We start from the raw sequence: 6,000 nt of genomic DNA, 5'->3' as shown, positions 1-6,000 counted from the left end.
AGACGCGAGTTCAAATCCCACCACGGCAGCTGGGGAATTTTAAATTGAATTAAATAAATAAATCTGGAATAAAAAGCTATCAGTAATGGTAACCATGAAACTATTGGATTGTCGTAAAAACCCGTCTGGTTCACTGGAAAATCTGCTGTCCTGACCTGGTCTGGCCTATATGTGACTCCTGACCACATGTGGTTGATTCTTAACTGCCCTGTGAAATAGCCGAGCAAGTCACTCAGTTGTAACATACCGCTAGCAATAAAACCGGACGGACTGCCCGGCATCGACCTCGGCACCGGCTACGGACACGGCAACAGCCCACCCAGTCCAGTCAACCATGCAAAGTCCTCCTCAAAATTGGGAGAGCTGTCACACAGACTAGTCAAGTAACAGCCTGACATAGTCATACTCAAAGAATCATACCTTTCAGCCAATGTCCCAAACTCCTCCATCACCATCCCTGGCTATGTCCTGTCCCACCGGCAGGACAGACCCACCAGGGGTGGCGGCACAGTGGTATACAGTCGGGAAGGAGTGGCACTGGGAGTCCTCAACATTGACTCCGCACCCCATGAAGTCTCATGGCTTCAGGTTAAGCATGGGCAAGAAGACCTCCTGCTGATTACCACCTAGCCCCTCCCTCAGCTGATGAATCAGTACTCCTCCATGTTGAACACCACTTGGAAGAAGCACTGAGAGGAACAAGGGCACAGAATGTACTCTGGGTGGTGGACTTCAATGTCCATCACCAAGAGTGGCTCAGTAACACCACTACTGACTAAGCGGGCCGAATCCTGAAGGACGTGGCTGCCAGTCTGGACCTGCGACAGGTGGTGAGAGAACCAACGTGACGGAAAAACCTACTTGACCACATCCTCACCAATCTACATGCATCTGCCCATGACAGTATTTGTGCGATGGTCACTGCTACCATCATTGTGGAGACGAAGTCCCGTCTTCACACTGAGGACACCCTCCATGTTGTGTGGCACTACCACTGTGCTAAATGGGATAGATTTAGAACAGATCTACCAGCTCAAAAATGGGCATCCATGAGGCGCTGTGGGCCATCAGCAGCAGCAGAATTGTATTCCACCACAATCTGTAACCTCATGGCCCGGCATATCCCTCACTCTACCATTACCATCAAGCCAGGGGACCAACCCTGGTTCAATAAGGAGTGTAGAAGAGCATGCCAGGAGCAGCACCAGGCGTACCTAAAAATTAGGTGCCAACCTGGGGAAGCTTCAACACAGGACTACATGCATGCTAAAAAGCGGAAACAGCATGCTATAGACAGGGCTAAGCAACCCCACAATCTGTCTTGAATATACTCAACGACTGAGCCTCCACAGCCCTCTGCGGTAGAGAATTCCAAAGGTTCACCACCCTCGGTGAAGAAATTTCTCCTCATCTCAGTCCTAAATGACCGACCCCTTATTCTGTGACTCTGACCCCTGGTTCCAGACTCCCCAGCCAGGGGAGACATCTTCCCTGTCAAGCCCTGTAAGATCCAGATCCAAGCTGCTGGTGAGGTATATTTCAATGAGATCACCTCTCATTCTTCTAAACTCTTGAGAATGTAGGCCTAGTCTACTCGATCTGTCCTCATAAGACAATTCACCCCCCCCCCACACCCCCCATCCCAGGAACCAGTCTGGTGAACTTTCGTTGCACTCCATCTATGGCAAGTATATCCTTCCTTATTAGGCAAGATCAAAACTGTACACAATACTCCAGGTGTGGTCTCACCAGGGCCCTATATAATTGTAAGTAAGACGTTACTTTACTCTTATACTCAAATCCTCGTGTAATAAAGGCCAACATACCATTTGCTTTCCTAATTGCTTGCTGTACCTGCATGTTAACTTTCAGTGATTCATGTACAAGGACACCCAGGTCCCTCTGAACACCAACATTTCCCAATCTCTCACCATTTTAAAAAATACTGTTTTTCTATTTTTCCTACCAAAGTGAATAACTTCAAATTTCTCCACATTATATTCCATTTGCCATATTCTTGCCCACTCACTGAGCCTGTCTATATCCCCTTGAAGCCTCTTTGCATCCTCCTCACCATTTAAAAAAAAAAAAACTCTGCTTTTCTATTTTTCCTACCAAAATGGATAACTTCACATTTTTCCACATTATATTCCATTTGCCATGTTCTTGCCCACTCACTTAACCTGTCTATATCCCCTTGATGAAGCCTCCACTGGCTGGAGTCATACCTTGCACAAAGGAAGATGGTTACGGTGATTGAAGGTCAATCATCACCGCCCCAGGGCAATCATCACAGCCCCAGGACATCGCTGCATGAGTTCCTCAGGGCAGTGTCCTAGGCCCAAACATCTTCAGCTGCTTCGTCAATGACTTTCCCTCCAACATAAAGTCAGAAGTGGGGATGTTCGCTGATGACTGCACAGTGTTCAGTGCCATTCACAACTCCTCAGATAATGAAGCAGTCCATGCCCGCATGCAACAAGACCTGGACAACGTTCAGGCTTGGGCTGATAAGTGGCGGGTAACATTCGCGCCACACAAGTGCCAGGCAATGACTATCTCCAACAAGCGAGAGTCTAACCACCGCCCCTTGACATTCAACAGCATTACCATCACCGAATCCCCCACCATCAACAGCCTGGGGGGTCACCATTGACCAGAAACTTAACTGGACCAGCCACATAAATACTGTGGCAACAAGAGCAGGTCAGAGGCTAGGTATTCTGCGGCGAGTGTCTCGCTTCCTGACTCCCCAAAGCCTTTCCGCCATCTACAAGACCCAAGTAAGAAGTGTGATGGAATACTCTCCACTTGCCTGGATGAGTGCAGCTCCAACAACACTCGAAGCTCCACACCATCCAGGACAAAGCAGCCCGCTTGATTGGCACCTCATCCACTACCTTAAAATTCACTCCCTCCACCACTGGCGTACCGTGGCTGCAGTGTGTACCATCTACAAGATGCACTGCAGCAACTCCCAAACCCGCGACCTCTTCCACCTAGAAGGGCAAGGGCAGCAGGTGCATGGAAACACCACCACCTCCAAGTCACATACCATCCTGACTTGGAAGTATATCGCTGATCCTTCATTGTCGCTGGGTCAAAATCCTGGAAATCCCTACCTAACAGCACTCTGGGAGTACCTTCACCACATGGACTGCAGCGGTTCAAGAAGATCCCTCACCACCTTCTCGAGGGCAATTGGGGATGGGCAATAAATCCTGGCCTTGCCAGCGACGCCCAAATCCCATAAACGAATAAAAAAAAAACTAGCAGAATAGTTAAGGGGGAACCAGTGGATGTGGCGTATTTGGATTTTCAGAAGGCATTCAATAAGGTGCCACATAATAGGTTATTCAACAAAATTAGGATTCATGGGATTTTGGGTAATATACTAGCATGGATTGAGGATTGGTTAACGGACAGAAAGCAGAGAGTAGGAATAAATGGGTCATTTTCATTTTGGCAGGCTGTAACTAGTAGGGTACCGCAAGGATCAGTGCTTGGGCCTCAGCTATTCACAATCTACATCAATGATTTGGATGAGGGGACCAAATGTAATACTGTATATCCAAGTTTGCTGATACAAAGCTTGGGTGGGAATGTAAGTTGTGAGGAGGATGCAAGGAGGCTTCATCAAGGGGATATAGACAGGTTAAGTGAGTGGGCAAGAACATGGCAAATGGAATATAATGTGGAAAAATGTGAAGTTATCCATTTTGGTAGGAAAAATAGAAAAGCAGAGTTTTTTAAATGGTGAGCGATTGGGAAATGTTGGTGTTCAGAGGGACCTGGATGTCCTTGTACATGAATCACTGAAAGTTAACATGCAGGTACAGCAAGCAATTAGGAAAGCAAATGGTTTGTTGGCCTTTATTACAACAGGATTTGAGTATAAGAGTAAAGTAACGTCTTACTTACAATTATATAGGGCCCTGGTGAGACCACACCTGGAGTATTGTGTACAGTTTTGATCTTGCCTAATAAGGAAGGATATACTTGCCATAGATGGAGTGCAATGAAGGTTCACCAGACTGGTTCCTGGGATGGGGGATGGGTGGATTGTCCAATGAGGACAGATTGAGTAGACTAGGCCTACATTCTCGAGAGTTTAGAAGAATGAGAGGTGATCTCATTGAAATATACAAAATTCTTACAGGGCTTGACAGGGAAGATGCAGGGAGGATGTCTCCCCTGGCTGGGGAGTCTGGAACCAGGGGTCAGAGTCTCAGAATAAGGGGTCGGTCATTTAGGACTGAGATGAGGAGAAATTTCTTCACTGAGGGTGGTGAACCTTTGGAATTCTCCACCGCAGAGGGCTGTGGAGGCTCAGTCATTGAGTATATTCAAGACAGAGATCGATAGATTTTTGAATATTAAGGGAATCAAGCGATGTGGGGATGGTTCAGGAAAGTGGAAATGAGGTAGAAGATCAGCCATGATCTTATTGAATGGCGGAGCATGCACGAAGGGCCAAAAGGCCTACTCCTGCTTCTATTTCTTATGTTCTTATGACTTCAATTTTACTAAAGCTCCTTGATGCCACAATCTGTCTTTCTTTTATTCGCTTATGGGTTCTGGGCATCGCTGGCAAGGCCAGCATTTATTGCCCATTCCTAGTTGCCCTTGAGAAGGTGGTGGTGAACCGCCGCAGTCTGTGTGTTCGCCAAGGGCAGTCTGTGTGTTCGCCAAGGGCAGTCACACTCGCCTCACCTGGAATTCAGCTCTCTTTTCCATGTTTGGATTAAGTCTGTAATGAGGTCTGGAGCCGAGTGGTCCTGGCGGAACCCAGACTGAGCATCGGGGAGCAGGTTATTGGTGAATAAGTGCCACTTGATAGCACTGTCAACGACACCTTCCATCACTTTGCTGATGATTGAGAGTAGACTGATGGGGTGGTAATTGGCTGGGTTGGAATATTCCTGCTTTTTGTGGACAATTTTCCACATTGTTGGGTAGATGCCAGTCAGTTTTGTAGCTGTATTGGAACAGCTTGGCTAGAGGCATGGCTCGTTCTGGCGCACAAGTCTTCAGCATGACAGCTGGGATGTTGTCGGGGGCCCGTAGGCTTTGCTGTATCCAGTGCACTCATCCGTTTCTTGATACTACATGGAGTGAATCGAATTGGTTGAAGACTGGCTTCTGTGATGGTGAGGACTTCCGAAGGAGGCCGGAATGTATCATCCACTTGCACTTCTGGCTGAAGATGGTTGTGAACACTTCAGCCTTGTCTTTTGCACTCACGTGCTGGGTTCTGCCATCATTGTCCACCACCATTCATGACTGGATGTGGCAAGACTGCAGATCTTTAATCTGATCCATTGGTTGTAGGATTGCTTAGCTCTGTCTATAGCATGTTGTTTCTGCAGTTTAGCATGTATGTAGTCTTGTGTTGTAGCTTCAGGTTGGCACTTCATTTTTAGGTATGCCCGGTGCTATTCCTGGCATGCTGTTCTACACTGCTCATTGATCCAGGATTGGTCCCCTAGCTTGATGGTAATGGTAGAGTGAGGGATATGCCAGGCCATGAGGTTACAGATTGTGATGGAATACAATTCTGCTGCTGCTGATGGCCCACAGCACCTCCTGGATGGCTAGTCTTGAGCTGCTCGATCTGTTCTGAATCTATCTCATTTTGCACAGTGGTAGTGCCGCACAACACGATGGAGCGTGTCCTCAATGTGAAGATGGATCTTCGTCTCCACAAGGACTGTGCGGTGGTCACTCCTATCAATACTGTCATGAACAAGTAGATTGGTGAGAACGAGATCAATTAGGTTTTTCCCCTCGTGTTGGTTCTCTCACCACTTGCCGCAGGTCCAGTCTTGTAGCTATGTCCTTCAGGACTCGACCAGCTCGGTCAGTAGTGGTGCTCCCGAGCCACTCTTGGTGATGGTCGTTGAAGTCCTCCTGTCTAAGCTTCTCTTCCCGTTCCTGCACCGTTGCCCCTGGAGTCCCCCAAGGATCTATCCTTGGCCTCCTGCTATTTCTTATCTTAAT

The 6,000-nt window shown here is 47.7% G+C and overlaps 1 protein-coding gene across 1 annotated transcript in view; it reads left to right on the top strand.

The window, feature by feature from the left end:
* The first annotated feature begins 5,736 nt into the window (after positions 1 to 5,736).
* Positions 5,737 to 6,000, top strand: part of wdtc1 (WD and tetratricopeptide repeats 1) — a 35,557-nt gene continuing 35,293 nt past the window's right edge. Inside the window, exon 1 of the mRNA XM_085962716.1 lies at positions 5,737 to 5,757. The gene's annotated coding sequence lies outside the window, so the exon portion shown is untranslated. The remainder of the gene's footprint in view (positions 5,758 to 6,000) is intronic.

This window comes from Somniosus microcephalus, chromosome 20, assembly GCF_052327205.1.
Source record: "Somniosus microcephalus isolate GS21.2 chromosome 20, FLI_Smic_1.0, whole genome shotgun sequence".
In the NCBI taxonomy this organism is placed as follows: Eukaryota; Metazoa; Chordata; class Chondrichthyes; order Squaliformes; family Somniosidae; genus Somniosus; species Somniosus microcephalus.
Note: the sequence above shows the minus strand (reverse complement) of the source record. Positions and strands in the feature narration are given on the sequence as shown.